The 20,892-nt window shown below is 44.6% G+C and overlaps 1 pseudogene; it reads right to left on the bottom strand.

Moving 5' to 3' along the window:
* Positions 1 to 15,711, bottom strand: part of LOC144824187 (putative methyltransferase DDB_G0268948) — an 80,785-nt pseudogene extending 65,074 nt beyond the window's left edge.
* Between the last annotated feature and the right edge of the window lie 5,181 nt (positions 15,712 to 20,892).

The raw sequence follows: 20,892 nt of genomic DNA, 5'->3' as shown, positions 1-20,892 counted from the left end.
ACTCCAGTTAAACCTAGATCCCCCTAGAACCTCGACCAGGCCTGCCTTTCCCGCTCCACGCCCGGCTCCGAGCGCCTAACCTTGCATGCCCCACAAGGCCCGGATGCCATCTTCCCTTCCCGACATCCCTGTCTCCCTGGGCCGAGCGTGACCCCGGCCCCAGCGAAACCCAGACTCCAAAGGCGCGCCAGTCCCGGCTGGGGGGTAAAGGGCTCCCCGAGTGAGATAAACCAGGGAGTTTCGATTGCACCTCCGGCCTCCCCTGAGGGGCTGGTTTCTGTCACACCTTTGGCCCTCCCCTGTGGGCCAGTTTCGATCACCCCTCTGGCCTCCCCGAGTGCTGGCTCCAGACCCGCTGGGCGTCTGGGAATTCCCGGACCCATCTTTCAAAGGGATCAAAGAGCCAACCGCCGGACCTCACCAATGACCAGCCCCCCCAGGCAGGAGACCTCTGCCTGCGAGGGTCCGGAGATCAAAGAGCCAAAGGACTATAACGGGGCCCGCCCGACAACTAGGGGGCAGTTGTATCTTGGACCTGAAGCCCTGCTGATCTGATCGCGGCTGACCCTAAGAAGACTCATCCTGAACCTCTGAGCCCTGCTGACGCTGTCGCGGCTCAAGCTGAACTTGTAACCATCAGAGCCCTGCCGACGCTGTCGCGGCTCAAGCTGAACCTGCAACCATCGGAGCCCTGCTGACGCTGTCGCGGCTCAAGCGGAACTTGCAACCATCGGAGCCCTGCTGACGCTGTCGCGGCTCGACCTCTAAGACCATCGGAGCCCTGCTGACGCTGTCGCGGCTCAAGCTGAACCTGCAACCATCGGAGCCCTGCTGACGCTGTCGCGGCTCAAGCTGAACTTGCAACCATCGGAGCCCTGCTGACGCTGTCACGGCTCGACCTCTAAGACCATCGGAGCCCTGCTGACGCTGTCGCGGCTCTCACGAACCTCTCCAGATCGAGCCCTGCTGACCTCGTCGCGGCTCGAGGAGTACTCTGGTCCGGCTGGACCATCGAGACCACCATCACGACCAAGCCGACTCGACGGAGGTGAGGCAGCCAGTACGACCATCATCCCGTACCCCCCGGCTCGAGGATTGAGAGCTGTGCGTAGGGTACGCCGTGTACTGACCCAGAGACTAAAAGACTGTCCCGCTTCCCCCTTCCCGAATCCTCCAAGACTTTGTGGTCCCTTGACCACTGTGTATACAAGAGTGCTTCCTTCGTTATTTGCTATATAAAGAACTTGTTACTAGAATCCAACGGTGTGGTGTCTGTTCGTAGTGTGGGTTGAGCTCAGTGTATACGATCCTAGACCCGAAGTCCTCCCCGGTGGGGACCTCCCAATCAAGACTCGGCAAGTTCTGTGGGAGAGGTGGATCTTGGGGTGACCGGGTGAGCACAATCTGGCCCTCGGAGATCGCCCCTTCTAATAATGGCCCACTGTAGATCTATACTGGTCATTAAAGCCTGCTCCAGCGTTAAAGGCCTGAGCTGAAGGCGATGGACATTCACAAGGGAGCGGGACTTTAATGCCAGTTGCCCAGCTACAGAGGGCTATAAAGCTATTAGAACATTCCGCCACTAGAGGTTAGAATATTCTAACAAATAAAACAAAGACCTCACCGAGCCCGAAGGGACTTAAATCCCATTGTCTTCACTTGAGCACCTAACATTCCAATGTGCTAATAGTTATTTGTGAAACTTTGATTGCCTGTAGTGCCCATTTGCATATTCCTCAATGCAAGCCAGCTCTAGGGAAAAGAAACAAATACACGATACATAGAGAAATACAATCCAAAAATCCAGAGTATGGCTGCTTGTCCTGTATTCTTCAACTTTAAAGGGACTGCCTGTTGGAAAATTACTCACATTCCTTTAGCTGTTGGGGTACATTGTGACATGCTCAAAAATCTCTAAGAGAAGCTCTGCACAGATCTGTACCAAAATGTAGAGTTTATCTGTGATTGCACTGGAAAGGACTCCACTCACTGGTTTGTGGTATATAAATAAATAATACCGGATCTATTTTTGAATGAATGAATGAATAACAGATAGCTCAATAAATAAGAGTCAAGATTCGAGGTAGTGGGAGTTTTGCAGGTTTAATACAGCATAAGGACAGGATCAGGACAACCTGCATAGGAATAGGATGACAGGGCCCAGCAGCTGCTGGGGCTGGGATGAGCGCGCTAACTTTTAATAACAATACACGAGCATATATACATAGCGCAAATACATAGCATTACATTGCAGTAGGCGTAGCAGTGGGTGGAGCAGAAGGCGTGACGCGTAGCAGTCGCGAAAGATAAGAGTAAAAAGAGGTGTAACTGGGCGTATACATAGACATGTGGTGCAGACGTAACAGGATATGTCATGAATGGGGCGGAAACCATGGAGGGGGCTACCTAAGGAGCCGGGACCTCTAACCTGGTGGTGCGCGCAAACTGGTAATGACGTGTTACGAGGAGAAGCTGGGGGCTATGAACTCTGTGCTAGGAGCAGAGACTAAAGTCTGGAGGGTCGGAGCGACATGTACCTAAACCCTATCTAGTATCTGATGTTTAGGGAACATGTTGATATAAACTAGAAGTCATGAGGGGAAAAGCTAACTGACTCTAAGACTGAAGCAGGCATTTATTCTACATATAGTGCGTGATGAAGAATATTAAATGACCATTAAATACAGTATTTCTCTTAACATGGAGCCGCATAGGCTAGACAATGACGGAAACTATTGATGCAGTTCAGTAGTTTAGGAATGCAGAGAAGGAGGACTAAACTGATAGCTGGAATCATAACATATTCTTGGCAGACTCAGAGGCAGAGCCAAGCTGCACCGGGCACTGCGAGGCAGGAAGTAAGTGAAAGGTCGAGGATACAGGTGGGGGCTGGATCGCTCCTCAGCGAGGCTTCAGGAGACAGGAGCTGAATCTGATGTCCGGGCCCTGTTGAGGCCTGGAAACGGGGACTTTATAATGAAATAACGTGCACACTGAGAAACGTGGCAACGTAGCTTTACATAGGCCTGGTATTCGTAGTATTCACGAGGACTGGAAACTAGCATACTAGAGGTGGACACAACTATAATTGCGTCATTAATCGGACATGGGGAATAACATATGCATATTGGTCATGCACACATAACATATGATGGATGACACGTAGTGACACAGAACATGACAAAATTTACTTTTCCACATTCCCTCCTTGTCACTACGTTTCCATCAGGAAACATCAATATTCATGATACCATCTATCATTTCATACAGTACCATTTGTTCATCTCGAATTGTCTTGGAACGGGATTTAGAACGGGGCTTGGGACTAGGAATACAAGAGGTAGCACACATGCCGCAAATCGCAGGGCCACATTGTATACAGAGGCAGCAGCTGAATATGATCGCTACTGCGATACCTAGAAAGGACAGGACTTTCCATCCCCAGGCGGAAATTATATTCCAGAACCAACCGGACCATGTCCAGGTGCCTGGATCTTGGTGTAACAGATGGGCAATTTTATGGAGTCTGGTTATAGCTGAATAAACAGACGGCGCGTTATTTGGAATGAAAATGCAACAACTGGATCCGAGGACTCTACAGGCCCCGCCCCTACCGGCCAGTATGACGTCAAGGACGAGACGATTCTGGAGCACGACAATTCTCATAAAGGATTGCTCTTCGGTTAAGTTACCTAGAGCGGAGGCAGTCTCATCTACTACAGCTTCGAGGGTTCTTGTTAACCTACGAATTAGCTTACTATTTACAACTGTGCCTAAATAAGGGAACACACCTTTATCAATATCAATGAATTGCTCTGCAGCAGTTTCAGTATAATCGACAATCGGGAGGTTTCTCTTGTGTCTAGTATGTACTAGGAAGGAATTCCTATGGTAGTCAGGTGGGGCTAGGAAAACAGGTGGCAGTAGGAAGGCAATGTAACAGGTTCCCTCCCAATCGAGGGGCAGACGAACATATGCAGTTTGACCACAAACAAAATAAGAATGACGTGAAGCTTTAAAAATAGATTTCCCACTGTCACTATACTGGATAATAGTAGTACAATCACTATGTCCTACGTGTACAGAACCATTATTTCGGACACATAATTCGCCTTTGACTGGTAGTACTGAAATAGCAGGTGAGTCTGGAGTAGTATCAGACTGAACATTCAGGACCATGAAGTTCGAAGAATAGTTACCTAAATTATACACTTCATTTTCTAGATCTAAACCTGTTCTGTGGGGGAAACCTTGCTTGTCTGGGAAACATGTGCTGTTAAGAAAAGACATATCTGTTGAGGATGACGTTAACGTGGACCATGCTCCACACGAACCATTATGTGAAAATGGATAAGGAAAAAGTGGCAGAACTCCCTTCGACGTCTGGAAAGGGGGGAGTCGACCACACACCCAACAATTAGTGGCATTGCTGGTCTGGTGTGAATAATGTAACATGCGGATAAATGAGTTATTGCGCATAGCGAGGCGGTAGGACAGTTCATGAGGAGGCAGATCACTAAACGTGTGCTCTGCTGTAACATTAGAAGGCTTATTTACATGAGGAACTGGAAAACACAGGAAAAATGCGTAACTAGTGCAGGAAATCATTACGCTGAGAAATAATATGAAACTTAGAAAAACGATACATCGGTTTGAGTTTTGACTAACTCTCTCACTATGGGGGTCTATTTTATACATGTCAGAAACAGTCTAACCGTTTCACCTAGGGGAGGACTTATACAATCAAACTGACTGACTTATTTTACTAGACCTTAGCTTTTGCTTATACTCCTGCTGCGGAGTTTTCTCTAACAGGGGAGGGGTTGTGTCAATGTCATTTGCGGGACAGTCCTTAGGAACAATGTTTTGACAAGTCTTGATATCCTGGGAAATGTTTTTAGAGACCGGCTTTAATCCGTAGAATTTCTTGACGTGCGAAAGGTGCACCCAGCCGCGGCGTCCTTCCAATTTCACGGCTGTACGGGTGGTGAGGAGGACCTGACGGGGCTCCTTCCAACGTGGCTCCAGCGGACTTGATCTGTCAAAGTTCCGGACGAGCACCATCGAACCTGGAACGATCTCATGCGGTGCCACCTCGGTATTGTCTGGAAATGCGGCGGCAACCTGTGAACGACATGAGTTGAGGGCAGACATCAAGGAAGCTAGGTAATCTGTCAGCATATTACATGAAACATCAGTAATACTTCGAGGTCTAGGAGTACCCCACATGTTAGGGGGGCGGCCGAATACGACCTCATACGGGGACAGACCTGATCTGGAATGTGCGACCATGCGCATGTAAAACAAAGCAACTGGCAGAGCTACTAGCCAGTCCACACCCTTGTCTTTACATATTTTAGCAATTCGGATTTTCAGAGTCTGATTATGTCTCTCGACTAGACCGGCTGCTTCAGGATGGCGTACACAATGAAACTTCCACTGGTACCCCAACAACAGGGAAACGTGCTTCATCAACTCAGATGAGAATGGCTGACCGTTATCAGAATATACGACTCTAGGGAGTCCATATCGAGGGAAGAATTCACGAACCAACTGTTTGGCAGTGGTCGCGGCTGTGTAATCTGGGACTGGATATGCTTCTGTCCATCTGGACAAAGCGCATACAACTACAAGGACATACTTGAAACCTCGACATCGCTCCATCTGAATATAATCCATCTGGAGGACCTCAAAAGGGTGGTCAGGGGGCTGGAATCCCCCTTGTTCCACCGGGACACTTTTACCTGGATTAAACTGACAACATATCATACAGGTACGGACTTTCTGCTTGGCTGCAGCTCGTAAATGCTTGTTGAACCAAATGTTCTGGATACTGTCTAACATTGCTTTTTCTCCTAAATGTGCTGGACTATGTGCGGTATTGATAATGACTTGAACCATAGAGTCGGGGAGAAACCTACCCTTTGTCACCCATCCTTGATCTGTCTGGACCCCTCCTTGTTCAGACCATTTCTTGATTTCATCGGGAGTAGCATGTAACTGGATATCTATGACATCTTGAGTAGGGTCCTTAACTGTCATACATGTAGTCGGATCTGGAGTATGTGTCTGTGTTAGATTAACTTGAGTGTCTGGAGTCTGAGCTGTAAGCTTGGCTGTGCGATCTGCTAGATCATTACCTTGAGAAATAACGTCAGTAACTTTCGTATGTGCTTTGCATTTCATGATAGCAATAGATGTCGGTAAGTGTATGGCATCTAACAGAGCTTGAATAAGGATACCATGCTGAATCTTGGTTCCATGAGAAGTCATGAAACCTCTCTCCTGCCAGAGCACTCCAAAGTCGTGAACGACTCCAAATGCGTAACGTGAATCTGTGTAAACATTAACTTTCAGGTTCTTGGCGTGTATACAGGCTTGTGTCAGAGCAACTAGCTCTGCTGCTTGAGCAGACAGAGTATCAATACGGTGTGTTTCAATAACTTCGGTGTCAGTAGTCACTGCATACGCGGCGACTAGATCTCCTGTACTAGTCCTCATACATGAACCATCCACATAAAGTGTCAGGTCAGGATCTGGTAACGGAATGTCTGTCAGGTCTTGTCTTGGCTTTGTCGTAATGTTGACTACTTCCATACAGTCATGTGGGGCAGAATTCGTCCTAAAACTATGGAATCACTTTGTCTGATAGCTAGTGCTGTGGCTGCAACTGACTTGAGGCACGCAGGCAACGCCTGGGCGACCGGATCTAATGTGCTCGAAAAATAAGCACACGGCTTATATTGTCCTGCTTGATCTTGTGTGAGAACAGATAATGCTGTACCTTCGCGTTCAGTGACGAAAAGTGTAAAAGGCTTACTGTAGTTCGGTGTGGCCAGAACTGGAGCTTGACATAAAGCTTTCTTTAACTCGTTGAAACTAAGTGTATGTTCAGATGTCCAAGGGAGAACAGTCGATACGGCTGCCTCCTGTGTCGTTAACTGTATCAGTGGCTTGGCTAGAAATGCATACTGAGGAATCCATTGTCTGCAATAAGAAGTAAGGCCGATAAAGGCACGTACCTCCTTCTGGGTTTTGGGCTGAGGAAGACTCGCTATTAACTGGATACGGTCAGGTGTCAACTGCCTACCCCTCTTGGACAGTAAGTGTCCTAAGTAGACCACTTGCTGGACACAGAATTGAAGCTTCGAAGGGGACACCTTGTGCCCCATCTCGGCTAGGAAATACAAAACCGTCAGTGACGCTCGCTCGCAGTCACGTTCAGAACGGGCTGTGATCAGTAGATCATCGACATACTGGAGCAGGGCAGTGTCAGTTGGCATGTGAATATTGTCTAGTTGTCTCTTAAGTGCTTGGCTGTAAATACTAGGGCTTTCTGTGAAACCTTGAGGAGCGCGTGTGAACATATAGCTCCTTCCATTTAAACAAAATCCGAAAAGAAACTGGCTGTCTGGATGAATTGGAACACTAAAAAATGCGTTCTTGAGGTCTATGACAGTGAAGAACGTGGCTTCGGAATCAATAGCAGTTAACAGGGAAGAGATATCTGGGACAACTGGGTACTGCGGAATAATACATTTGTTAAGTTCCCGTAAATCAATCACTAATCGATATACTGGGGGTGCATTTGGATCAGTACGTTTCATGACTGGAATGATCGGAGAGTTACATACATTGGAGTCAGTTTCTACAACTACTCCTTGAGCCATGAGCTCGTCAATAATTTTGGATAAGGCTGCTACAGCCTCAGGTGGCAATCTATACTGCCTGATTCGTGGTAACACTACACCTGGTTTGAGAGTCACACGATGGGGTGTGATTTGCATGTAACCTACATCAGTTGGACCTTGCGCCCATAAATGCTGCGGGACTTTAGACAGTCTTGAATCAAAATCTCGTAATACATAGTGACCCTTAAAGTCACGTAGGAACAGACGTATTCCCTCTGGGGAACAACATATAACGGCACCTAACTCTTTCAGTGTTTTAATGCCTAATAGATTTTCTGGACATGACTTAGTAAGTAACAGATCAGTAGTGCGGGACAATGGACCTACTTCTAGAGTGACTGGCTTTGAAATCTCATTAACGATAGGCTTTCCTGAAAATCCAAGGGAAACATTTCTTGAGCCTGAGAGCGGAGCCCCTGGAACTTCGGCATGACTAATTGTGGTCCTACTTGCCCCTGTATCAATCAAAAACTTTCTGTCTTTCCCTAATACTTGACTGTGAACATAGGGACCTTCTTGATCTACAGGTATCTCGATGAGAGGCAAGCCTACCTCCCTCTCTAGGCTGTTTCATGAATATGGCTGGTACTCTGGATACTCAGACTGTGCATACTGGTACATCTGTGATGGAACATGCTGTGTTGCAGCGATAGGCTGCGGTACTGTAACTGTCTGTTGTGCATTCTGTGACTGAGGAATCTGTGAAACTTGTTCCTGTCTAGGCGGACGTGGTCTTTCTTTAGTCTTACCAGTAGCTATGTTATGTTTCAGGACTGCACACTCATTTATAAAATGACCTGGCTGTTTACAATAATTGCAGTTCCCTTTAACGGGAGCTGCAGGATGACTGGCTTGATTCGGACCCCTCTTCTGACTGTCTTGAGGAACAGATTGTGCAACTAGTACTTTCATTTTCGTGTCTTTCATACGTTTTCTCTCGTGTTCTTGCTCTTCCCTGATTCTATTCTGGTGGTACTGGAGCATCTGGAGCATCTGGGACGGAGTATTTGCTTGCCAGGTGCTTTCGACTTTCAAAACTCGGTTTTTAACTTGTGGGCTTGAATTCTCGACTAATTTGGTAACGAAAAGGTGAGGATATGACTCACTACTTGTCTTGAGACCACTGTTGATACTAAAGCACTTTTCAAACCTTGAATAAAAATCACTAATATCTTTATCTTGTTTCTGTTTACAGGCTGAGATTGCATCCCAGTCTTCTTTTCTCGTTGTTAATAATCTGGGTAAAACTTGAATTAATAATTCTGGTAATTCTTTACATTTCTCTCCAAGACCAGTACCTGGTACACGTATCTTATCTTCTGCTTCTAGGACTGCCCAATCTATCTTTTTCTCTCCCACCTCCCATTCTTTTTCCTTTAGCTTTTCATACACCCCTGCGGGTAGCAGAACCTTTAACATTTTAATGATATCTGGGTAAGTGTATTCTCCCATACGGAGCATGTCTTTTAATTCTCTATGGAACCCTGCTGGATCTTTATCATGACAGGGAATTAATTTCTTCATTTCGAGGAGTTCCATCTTTGTGATCGGAGTGTATACAAACACTCGTTGCATTTCGCCACCCGTTCCTCTGACTGGGTGGACTTCTCGTAACGGATTCTGTCTGTCTATGTAGAATGATTTACTTTCTGGGGGTGAGACATGAACAAAATGCGGGTTCAAGAATGTTCTATATTTATGACGTTGTTCTAAAATGACACTAATTAAATCGGTACCTAGACCTCTCCATTTGTACTGGAGTAACTCGTTCAGGATATCATGTAACGGGCCTGGATCAGAATGTTGACCCTTATACAGAGTAATGAGGTGCTGAATCATATACATACCCACCAGTCGCTGCTCGGCTGGGGGCATTTTCAGAAACATTTGTGCCACTATTTCGTCTGGAAAAGTGGTAGAATCAGTAATCCATCGGACTGCTGATCGGACTAGTTCCTGTTCATGCATAGTACTTAACTCACTATAACCGATTCGTGATTTCAGAATGTGATCGGTAGCTTGAAATACTTGTTCTAGGGAACCTTGTTCTGGTGCTGAATGATGGAAAATTGGCTTGTGTTCTAGACGTAAATGGCGATCTGGAAATCTAGATTTTCCTACATACGCTATTCTGGCAGTATTCTCATCGTCTTCCTCTTCAGGATCAGAGGTACTTTCTTTCTCGCTTACTTGTGCGGCTTTACGCTGTTCGTGTATCTTTATTATTTCTCTACGGATTTTCTTGTACATACTTTCCATGGCACTAATGGTATTGTGCTTTCCTTCGGCTATATTATCACTCCACTTTGTTAGAGTTTTCATTTCTTCCGGGTCTTTAGACGGGTAATCTTGTTCTCTTATTAGACAGTTAATTAAAAACTTTAATATCATGCGCTGAATCTCGGCTTTCCTTTGAGACATGGCATCACTAATACTTTGTGGGTCATCCCCTGTACGGATGAAACGATATATCCTGTCTAGATCTTCTTTCATATTCGGCAGGGTGACTAGATACTCGGTCACTCTCCTTACGCGTACGGAATATAAAACCATATTAAACTCGCCTGGAACTGGGTCATAGACACATTCGCCAAGGGCTTGCCTGATTTCTGCGACAGACTTATTACTCTTGGGAGTACGCTGTGATGCTTGAGCATGTAATTCGAGTGCTGATAAACGCTTGTATGGCGGCGGGGTTTGAGGAAGACCTCCTCCTGCGGCCCCTAAACTAGAATCATCAACTGATGCTTTCCGTCCTGGCAGGGTCGGTAATTGTAACGTGGGCTGGACTTGTATGGCGGGCTGACCCGGGGGGGCTGTTAAGGGCACCCCGGTGTCTGGAGGAGCAGGAATTACCTGATTTACAGGGACTGGCGGAGTGCGAACAGGATTTGCATATTCTGGGACTGTGTCGTCCAGATAGGACGAAATAAAAATATCAGCTGCGGTCGGTTTGTGACGTAGCTTGGTCGGAACTAATGGTGGCGGGAAATTACTGGATGCCTCCGGGGTCGCTTTTGGCAAGCCCTCAGCAAGAAGAGGATACATACCCTTAATGAGGGCATTCCTCTGTCTGTCTGATTGCTCAGTTCTAACTTGTTCACCTATCTCGATTAATTCTCTTTCTTGGGCTCGTTCTTGGGATTCTCTACTTAGTTCTGACTTTCTGATTTCTTTTTCGGTTCTCTTATGAGCTTCTTTGCGCCATAACTCGATGGCATCTTTCTGTGATTGTCTGGCTTTCTTTTTCCATAATGCTTCTTCTACTCGCATGATGCATTCGGCATCCCATGTACCCGATACGGGCCATCTATACTTTTCTTCTAACTGTTTGGTATACTCTACCCATAAATCTAGATACAATATGGCGCTTATGCCATGCTTCTGATACATAAAGTGACCTGGACTGTCCCTGGGCGGGACGGGAACTGCTGCTTCCAGCAGACCCTTTCTAGTTTTTAACTGACGTAATTTTGAGAAGAGCGGCATGACTGGACTATAATCTGGACATAATACAATACACAATGAAAACACGAAATCACGTCGCACTCATACCACAACATTAAAATACATGACGGACATTTAAAATAACAGTTCGAACAGAATACTACCTGGAATACTGAGAACAGAACACATGAATTTTCTCGAGAACAGAAACTGACTAGAACAGAAACTAGATGCACTGCTGAAACAGTACGAAACTTACCGGTCTCTTAAAGAGACACGTCAGGACCCGTATCCACCGAAGTGAACACTTCGTTTGTGGGACTGTGTACCACCAACCCACAGACCAGAGTCAATTAAATTGACCCTGTCTAGATACCACCCCAGTAACGGTACTCACCGGGCAGCAAGAACGGAAGGCCTCGGACTGGACTGGACTGCTACGACGACGAACTTCGGACTTCGGACTTCAGTTACGGGTGGACCTCCGGATACCTCGGACCTTGGACTCTTGGCTTGGGCTCTGGTCGGGACTCGCCGCGTTCCTCCACCGTCTCGTCTGGATGCTGGACCGCCTCCTCCGTCTCCTCCGTGGGCCTGAGGGATACTTGAGCAGAAATATCTGCCACTGCGCAGAAGAGTTCCGTCACGACTGCAGAGGGTCAGGGGGTCGGCGTGGCTTCACCGACGCGTGGGGAAAGGGCAAGTCCCTATTCGGGCGCCATTATGTGGTATATAAATAAATAATACCGGATCTATTTTTGAATGAATGAATGAATAACAGATAGCTCAATAAATAAGAGTCAAGATTCGAGGTAGTGGGAGTTTTGCAGGTTTAATACAGCATAAGGACAGGATCAGGACAACCTGCATAGGAATAGGATGACAGGGCCCAGCAGCTGCTGGGGCTGGGATGAGCGCGCTAACTTTTAATAACAATACACGAGCATATATACATAGCGCAAATACATAGCATTACATTGCAGTAGGCGTAGCAGTGGGTGGAGCAGAAGGCGTGACGCGTAGCAGTCGCGAAAGATAAGAGTAAAAAGAGGTGTAACTGGGCGTATACATAGACATGTGGTGCAGACGTAACAGGATATGTCATGAATGGGGCGGAAACCATGGAGGGGGCTACCTAAGGAGCCGGGACCTCTAACCTGGTGGTGCGCGCAAACTGGTAATGACGTGTTACGAGGAGAAGCTGGGGGCTATGAACTCTGTGCTAGGAGCAGAGACTAAAGTCTGGAGGGTCGGAGCGACATGTACCTAAACCCTATCTAGTATCTGATGTTTAGGGAACATGTTGATATAAACTAGAAGTCATGAGGGGAAAAGCTAACTGACTCTAAGACTGAAGCAGGCATTTATTCTACATATAGTGCGTGATGAAGAATATTAAATGACCATTAAATACAGTATTTCTCTTAACATGGAGCCGCATAGGCTAGACAATGACGGAAACTATTGATGCAGTTCAGTAGTTTAGGAATGCAGAGAAGGAGGACTAAACTGATAGCTGGAATCATAACATATTCTTGGCAGACTCAGAGGCAGAGCCAAGCTGCACCGGGCACTGCGAGGCAGGAAGTAAGTGAAAGGTCGAGGATACAGGTGGGGGCTGGATCGCTCCTCAGCGAGGCTTCAGGAGACAGGAGCTGAATCTGATGTCCGGGCCCTGTTGAGGCCTGGAAACGGGGACTTTATAATGAAATAACGTGCACACTGAGAAACGTGGCAACGTAGCTTTACATAGGCCTGGTATTCGTAGTATTCACGAGGACTGGAAACTAGCATACTAGAGGTGGACACAACTATAATTGCGTCATTAATCGGACATGGGGAATAACATATGCATATTGGTCATGCACACATAACATATGATGGATGACACGTAGTGACACAGAACATGACAAAATTTACTTTTCCACAGGTTCACTGATCACATCCATGAATGCCTGCCACAGACACATACATTGCTGCTTACGTTGAATTACCCCACAGTTTATGAGCAGGCGAGGGGGCAGATGAGCTTCACATGGAGCTTCTATCATGGCATTCGGGCATGTGTATATTGGACTATTAATTAAAATGGACATACATTTGTATAGTGAATAATCCTAATGAATTGTGTAGTATATGTATGTGAATACAAAGAAAAGTGTTCAATAAATAAAAAATGAGGTTTGGTATATTGTATCAAAAAATAAACAAGTTTTCACTCACTCTGGACTAACATTCGCACTGCCTGCAGGTCCAGGAACCAGGAAAGCATGTCATTTTTTTGATGCAACATGTTCCTGTCCACCAAACCACGGTACTGTATCAGAGGAGCGTCACTTTAATTGGTGCGGCAGGTGCAGCAGCACCAGTGTCTAAAGGCCTGGGGGGCCCACTGAACCCTGATTATTTATATAATTTATCATTCAAACAGGAGCTATTGAACCTATGCCCTTCCTTGCCCTTGGGTCCACGACATACTACCAATGCTATTACGGTCAAAATTAATTTGTCAGGAATACCTGAGAAATTAGAATTGTTTGCAATCCTCATCTTGCGTTATGGTACTTTCTTTGTCTTTTTATCTATGTCACCCTCTTTTGGGGATGCTGTGGTAAGGCCCACTGTGGCGACTTTAAATTTGGGAATTATAGCAGGATGAACATGCTAGAAATTCACTTGGGTACCTCATTTTTGACTGAACTTATGTTAAAGTTTGTGTTTTGTCTCTTTGCTGCTGGGTTGGCACACCTGCAGGACTCTAGATTCTCATGGAATCACGGAGCTCATGCAGTGAGCATTTTGGTTATCTCAACTATGAAGAGTCACAATGTCTGGGTGTGATGCTGTGCAGTGCCTTTCCTGCCTGGATGCGAGTCTGCAGTCTTACTATATGCAGATGATGCGGTTCTGTTTGCAAGAACTGCTAGGGGACTGACGTCTCTGTTGAATTCCTTTGTCCACTTCATGGAGGAGTTAGATCTTTCGATGAACGATAAAAAGCCCCATATGATTGTTGTTGGCCTGCGTTCCACAAAATTGTTCACATCCAAAGTTGGGCCTTCTCCGGTGGCAAAGACTAGTGTGCTCTCTTATCTGGGCCTGTTGTTCGATTCTGCCTTAAGTTGGCGTCCTTTGGTTAACAGAAAGGATGGAGGCTGTTGTTAGGGCAAACACTGCTGTTATCAACTTTGCATCACGGGTGGGCAGCAGACCCACTGGGGCTCTTTTACAGATTTATAGGGTTAATTGCATCTCTAAAGTTGTATAAGGGAGTGAGATCGGGGATACACTAACCTGGATGAGCTGCATAGGTTTGGGAACGCCTTCTTGAGACATTTTTTGTGTGTCCCGCAAACAGCCCCAACATTTTCGGTGCAGGAAGAACTGGGAATTCCCTACTTAACTGACACTATGTCCTCTTTCTCTCTGGGTGAGCATTTGGTCCCGGCCTGGAATCCAACTGAGTAAGGAAATTATAAAGGATTGTCTGTCTATTGACCATATTAGCCATTTCCTTCAGATCCCTTGGTTTAAATATATTTGAGACTTCTTTTTGAGCCTAGGAATGGTGGATCTATTGAGCAACCCAGAAGGGATTTTCAAGAAAGATTATAATCTGGTGAAAGAACATTTTTTAGATGAAGGTTATCGGTTAGGGTTGAGGGTGCTTTATTAAAGACCATTGTTCGCCTGTGCCCTTCACTGAGCCCTAACTTTTGTGAGTTAAAAGTAGGTATGATCGGTTCTTATTAGCGATGTTTCGGGGGGACCTATTGCCTTTCTTGTTAGCCTGCCCTTGTTGTGGAAATTGGGGCCATTATCTTTTGTCCTGTGGCTGTAACAATAGGTATTCGCAGGACACTCTACATTTTACCATGTTTTGCATTTTGTATGCAGTTTCTAGGAAATTATACCTTTTCCCTATATTGAAAAGGGCCAATTTTAACGACATTTGACCCACTTTTATTTATTTGCTGATGCTTACAGGAGATACTATTCTTAACGTCCATAGCTTTTTAAAAGTTGCTGTAAGGTTGAAAAAGAGCTGTGATTGATTTGTGGATGTATGGGGCTGTTTTAAATGATTTGTGTATTTTTATATGTATTTTTATATTTTGTATGCCTTTAGGTTTGATTTTATTGGATGTGTTATCCTATTATTTGTACTGCTTTTATGTTTTTTATTCTTAAAACCGAATAAAGCTTATATTGATTGTTTGTTTGGGTCTGCAGTCTTGTGAAGCCCCCTAGATCCAGATCACATATTGAGCATGACAGCTTCAAAACGTCCATGAAAGCGCAAGCAATATTACATTTGAACTGCTAATAGATGACCATATAGACTTTGGGTATGTTACGTAAAGAGGTATAGTGTGACAAAAGGGCAAAGGTAGGTATCAAAGGCAGAGCAATCCCGGACAATAGCATTTTTTGACTGATACTTCAGCATGCATGACCAGCATGGTTATACCCTGATGTTTTTCCATGATGTTGAGTGAGGAACAAAGTGGGAATCTGTGCTCAGAGTGGTGCAGCAAGCACTCACCTGTTTGATGAGCATGATTTTTGTCATGTCACCTGACGGACAGTGGTGGCAGCTGGATTATTGTAGCAGTGCAGCCTTTGTACCTGTCATCAGCTATGGAAAACGGTCTACCAGAATATTCAATCTTTTCTAAATTGTTCTTCCAGTCCCCTGCATGTCCCTCTGGGACACGGATGTCTTGAGTGTGTGCATCACTTGAATTTTATTCATATGGAGGCATATGACAGATGTGACTGTGTCACAACGTCAATGGTTATATGCCACTAACCTCTGAGAGATGTCAGCAGGAACGATGGATAGATGAGAATCCCCCCTCCTCTCCAGAACGCACAACACACAGTGTAAAAGAAACACAACTATGTATATAGCCCCTGGGGAAAAAGGGAAGTGGATAAAATAATAAAGGTTGTTCCAGAGAGGCTTCTGAAGGTATAATCGGTATGTCGTCCACCCACTCTCACGCTGGTCTCTAAGAACCCTAGGTAGTATACTGCAGGTAAAGGAAGAACAAGAAACCATCAATTAGGAACCCATCACTTCTCATGAATTAAAGAACCAAAACATTCTAATATGAAAATACTAACTACTGTGGTGGACTAGAGCTCCAGTAATACTCTCAGAAATCGATCCAAGTAACAGCAAAATAATCCATGTGGTATCGAACGACTTCCTCAAAATCAGCAAAGATAAATGGTAGTAGTTCAAAATCAGCAACGAAATCCCAATAAAGGCAAAATCAGCAAGGAAAGAAAATCAAAGAAAAGCAAAATCAGCAAGGGGTCTCCTCATGCAGCACGTACCGGTACCGGCACATCAGGGTCCACAAATAGTATCTCACAAGAAAGAACTCCAGTGACGGAGACGACAACGCGATCCTGCGCGGGTCTCACAAACGTCACCGAAATAGCGAGGCAGCCCGTCTTATAAATGCGGGGACTCGCAAACACAACTGGACGAAGAAATGAGTCTCTAGACCTGCAGCATAACAAAAACCGTTCCGGTCGAGGCAAGAGAAACAGAATCAAAGTACCTGGAATCAGCTCAAAGGAACAGGCGATGGCTCCGTTACTTTCTCAAACAGGGTCCTGATTGACAAGCTCAGAGCCGTTACCTCAGAAGGGTTTTGTCGGCACAGCGCTTCCGGGTCCGTTCCTTCTGCGCCTCTGGGAACTGTAGTTCCGCATACGCCAGGCTCCCTCCGGTGGCGGTATGCGGATACTACATCGTCTGACAGACGCTGTGAATCCCCTTCCTTTCCTGGCACCCCACGTAATCGCTACAGACTGTGACATTGGTTTCTAATTTGTCCTGGGTAAACTTCACTGGTGTATAAGCTGACGTTTTGGATCGAGAGCCTCATACAGCAGTCATGAACTGCACGGCTCCTCCCAAATCATTCCTAGAATCTTTTATAGTGGGACATACTGAGGCATGTTACGGAAGGAGACCCCCTTTGACGTTAGGGACTTTTCACCTATGCCATACTGGCCCTTTGTACTCTACAGGAGGCTACCTCCACAATTTAACAGCTAGCTAAGTGTAGCAGCCTAACTTGCCATGTGCTCTAATTTTTAGAGTGCTTCCGAAGAGACTCCCAAGTCCCCCTGTATCCCTGCTCATATTTGTGACAAAGACCATGGCTGGATCAGAATGCGTGGAAATAACATAGAACAGAGCTGTCTAGAACCAGCGACAGAATCATGGCATTCGGGCATGTGTATATTGGACTATTAATAAAAATGGACATACATTTGTATAGTGAATAATCCTAATGAATTGTGTAGTATATGTATGTGAATAAAAAGTGTTCAATAAATAAAAAATGAGGTTTGGTATATTGTATCAAAAAATAAACAAGTTTTCACTCACTCTGGACTAACATTCGCACTGCCTGCAGGTCCAGGAACCAGGAAAGCATGTCATATAACAAAGAACAGAGCTGTCTAGAACCAGCGACAGATAATGGCATTCGGGCATGTGTATATTGGACTATTAATAAAATGGACATACATTTGTAAAGTGAATAATCCTAATGAATTGTGTAGTATATGTATGTGAATAAAAAGTGTTCAATAAATAATGGATGGAATAAACTAGGACTGGCTGCAAACTGGCATATAAATATGGGATGGAAACGTCCAGTCAGGATGCCAAGATTTACTAACCTGAGCACTGTTACAGGAAGGAAGGATCTATGCAAGTCCTGTAGAAATGTTCAGATACCTGACTGCAGTCAGTACAAGCAATATAGCAATAAAGAACAAGTTGTATAGGTTCATATGTTCATGATTCTGGTGAGCTTTGAATACACCTTATTTACCGTGCCTCTGGTGTGGTGGTTTGATTTCCAGTTTCCTGAGCAGTGATGCTCATTTTGATCTGGGCCTGAAACAGAGCACAACAAGAATTGCAGCTGATTCTGAGTAGACAATAGTAAAACATAAAACCATGGGAGCCTACTTCACAAAACTATTTGCAGACTTAAATTTAATTTAGGTGCACAACTGTTTTGATTTACATACATGAATCCATATTTGGTATTCAAAGATATGGATTTACACTTGTAAATAGATTTACCCACAGATACATTTTTGAGACAAACAAATCCGTCTCCTGGAATCAGAAAACAGAGTTCAAGTGAGTGAAGTCCTGTTAAGTTTGTACATACCCATTTACAAGTTTCCCTCCCGTCCATTTACACCCTGAAAATGATTAGGTATTTACTTATTTCAACAGCTGGAGTAAATTGTTTATTACCAGGGATAGAATTGAGAAGCCGCACCACCAGGTTTTAGGGGAGTGGGTCTTGAGGAAGAGGTTGTCTATCAGAAAAAAGAATAACAAGTGTTGCATTCACTCATGCAAGACTGCTTTGGCATAATCGTAATTGGAACTCACAATAGAATTTCAGGAGTACTCCAGGCACACTGTGACAGTTGCAGCTACCCAGAAATGCTTGTAAACTACAGGTGAATTCCAAAATTCAAAACAAAGGCAGACTGGTAGATTAATGTTATAGCCTAATAGCCCACTGTAGAGCTATACTGGTCATTAAAGGCCTGCTCCAGCGTTAAAGGCCTGAGCTGAAGGCGATGGACTTTCACAAGGGAGCGGGACTTTAATGCCAGTTGCCCAGCTACAGAGGGCTATAAAGCTATTAGAACAGTCTGCCACTAGAGGTTAGAATATTCTAACAAATAAAACAAAGACCTCACCGAGCCCGAAGGGATTTAAATCCCATTGTCTTCACTTGAGCTCCTAACATTCCAATGTTCTAACAGTCATTTGTGTATCTTTGCTTGCCTGTAGTGCCCATTTGCATATTCCTCTATGCAAGCCAGCTCTAGGGAAAAGAAACAAATACACGATAAATAGAGAAATACAATCCAAAAATCCAGAGTATGGCTGCTTGTCCTGTATTCTTCAACTCTAAAGGGACTGCCTGTTGGAAAATTACTCACATTCCTTTAGCTGTTGGGGTACATTGTGACATGCTGTCTTCATCCTGGTTTGCTGTGCCTTTACTGTCAATTGGCGTTGCCCCAATCTTTAGTTCATTGTTAATACCAATAATTATAACTTACGTAATAACAAAAGTGGAGTAAGCAGTGGTGTGGCTCTCAGTATAAATCAGATAAGTGCATTTTCTATAATTTATTTCCTGACAGGTGATTAATGGTGCCCAGAAGCAGCAGTGACAAATCTGTTATTCAACTAACTCAAGAAAAATACCAACATGATTTCAGCATATACATGGACTGGTTATCATGCACTCCAGGCATGGTTAGTCATCAGCTTTTTCTTCTTCAATACTAATGTTTGTGGTTTAAGTTGGTGGCAAGAACCCGAGCTGACACTCTGTAGGCAAGCAGGAGTATTTATTTAGCTTCTAGCAGGCAGGTGCAAGTGAAAGCACAAACGTACAGACTCCACGAGAGAAGAAGTTAACCAGTAGCTCAGCCCAATTCTAACTGCAAGATCTAACACCCCAGTGTTTCAGGACATCATCTCACAGCCTGGGTGACAGGACACCACACTAACCTAATATATAAGTTATTTGCGTATTTATTGATTTTCAAAAAGTAACATTGTTATGTCAATCTGGTGCAACAACACTTATAGCAGGCATTTTGCATATTACACAGACAGACACAAATACAACTTTGAGGATTTATCCAAGCAATCAAATGAGAAAAGCACTTTAAGCTCAAGGTTTTAGCAAATCCATAAAGCTTAAGGATGGTCTTTGTTTTTAGAAGAGACACACAGACGATGCTATGCGAGTAATATATTGTGAGGAAAAAGAGCTAGGCAACTCAGATCGTTTGTACACACCACAGCAGCTGGCATTGCATCACAGCTCACCAAGTTTAATAGCTGAGGTGGTGGTCCTCTTGAAGATGTAAAAGTGTATGTACACTTGATGTGGGCGGGTAAACCATTCTAGATTTTTGATGCATTTCTAGATTAGGAATGTTTTAATGTAGACTTTTTTGTGTGTGTTTTTTTTTATAATTAGGTAACTCAAAACATAAGAGGGATTCACTTCTCACCGTGGAGACCATGGCGGCCGGTTAGAGGCTCCAGAAATCAGGAGTTTTTTTGTGCCGGGGGATGTGAAAATGGGACAGAATTAGCATACTTGTGGTGACGAGATGGGGGTGAGAGAGTGCCATGTTATTTGAAATATTGTAGGGGTGCATTATAATCATGGGTAGTCAGCCCCCACATATTTAGAGGACCTTACTAATGCGTGTTCTAGAAATGTAACTGTAGGCCGGGGATAAGCGCAATAAGTAGAAACGTATTTCTAATATTTGTAGAGTAATGTAGAGCTTTAACAAAGGTGGGATGCTTTGAATAACGTAGAAATGCTGTTTATCGTGTAAAATGTTGCATTGGGTTAGACGTGCCAAATTAAAGCTGCACATGTAGAAAAGGTATTAATAAATGTGTGATGTTCTAACTCGATAGAGGTAGCGTTGCTTTAGAAATCTAATAGGAATGAATGCCTTCTTGAAATGATTATTGAATAACCTGATTCATGTTATTTTAGAAATGTATTTAAATGTGTAAAGGCCTGGGGCATGCAGGAGCCAGTAGAGGCCTAACTGTAATTTTCTTTAGTTAGCCTTACGTGAATGTGCCATTGTTTTCCCTATTTTGAAAAGGGCCAATTTTAATGAGATTTGACCCACTTTAATTTAT

This window comes from Lissotriton helveticus, chromosome 3_1 (genome assembly GCF_964261635.1).
Source record: "Lissotriton helveticus chromosome 3_1, aLisHel1.1, whole genome shotgun sequence".
Lineage (NCBI taxonomy): Eukaryota > Metazoa > Chordata > Amphibia > Caudata > Salamandridae > Lissotriton > Lissotriton helveticus.
The sequence above is the reverse complement of the archived record's forward strand: the minus strand, read 5'-3'. Positions and strand labels throughout refer to the sequence as shown.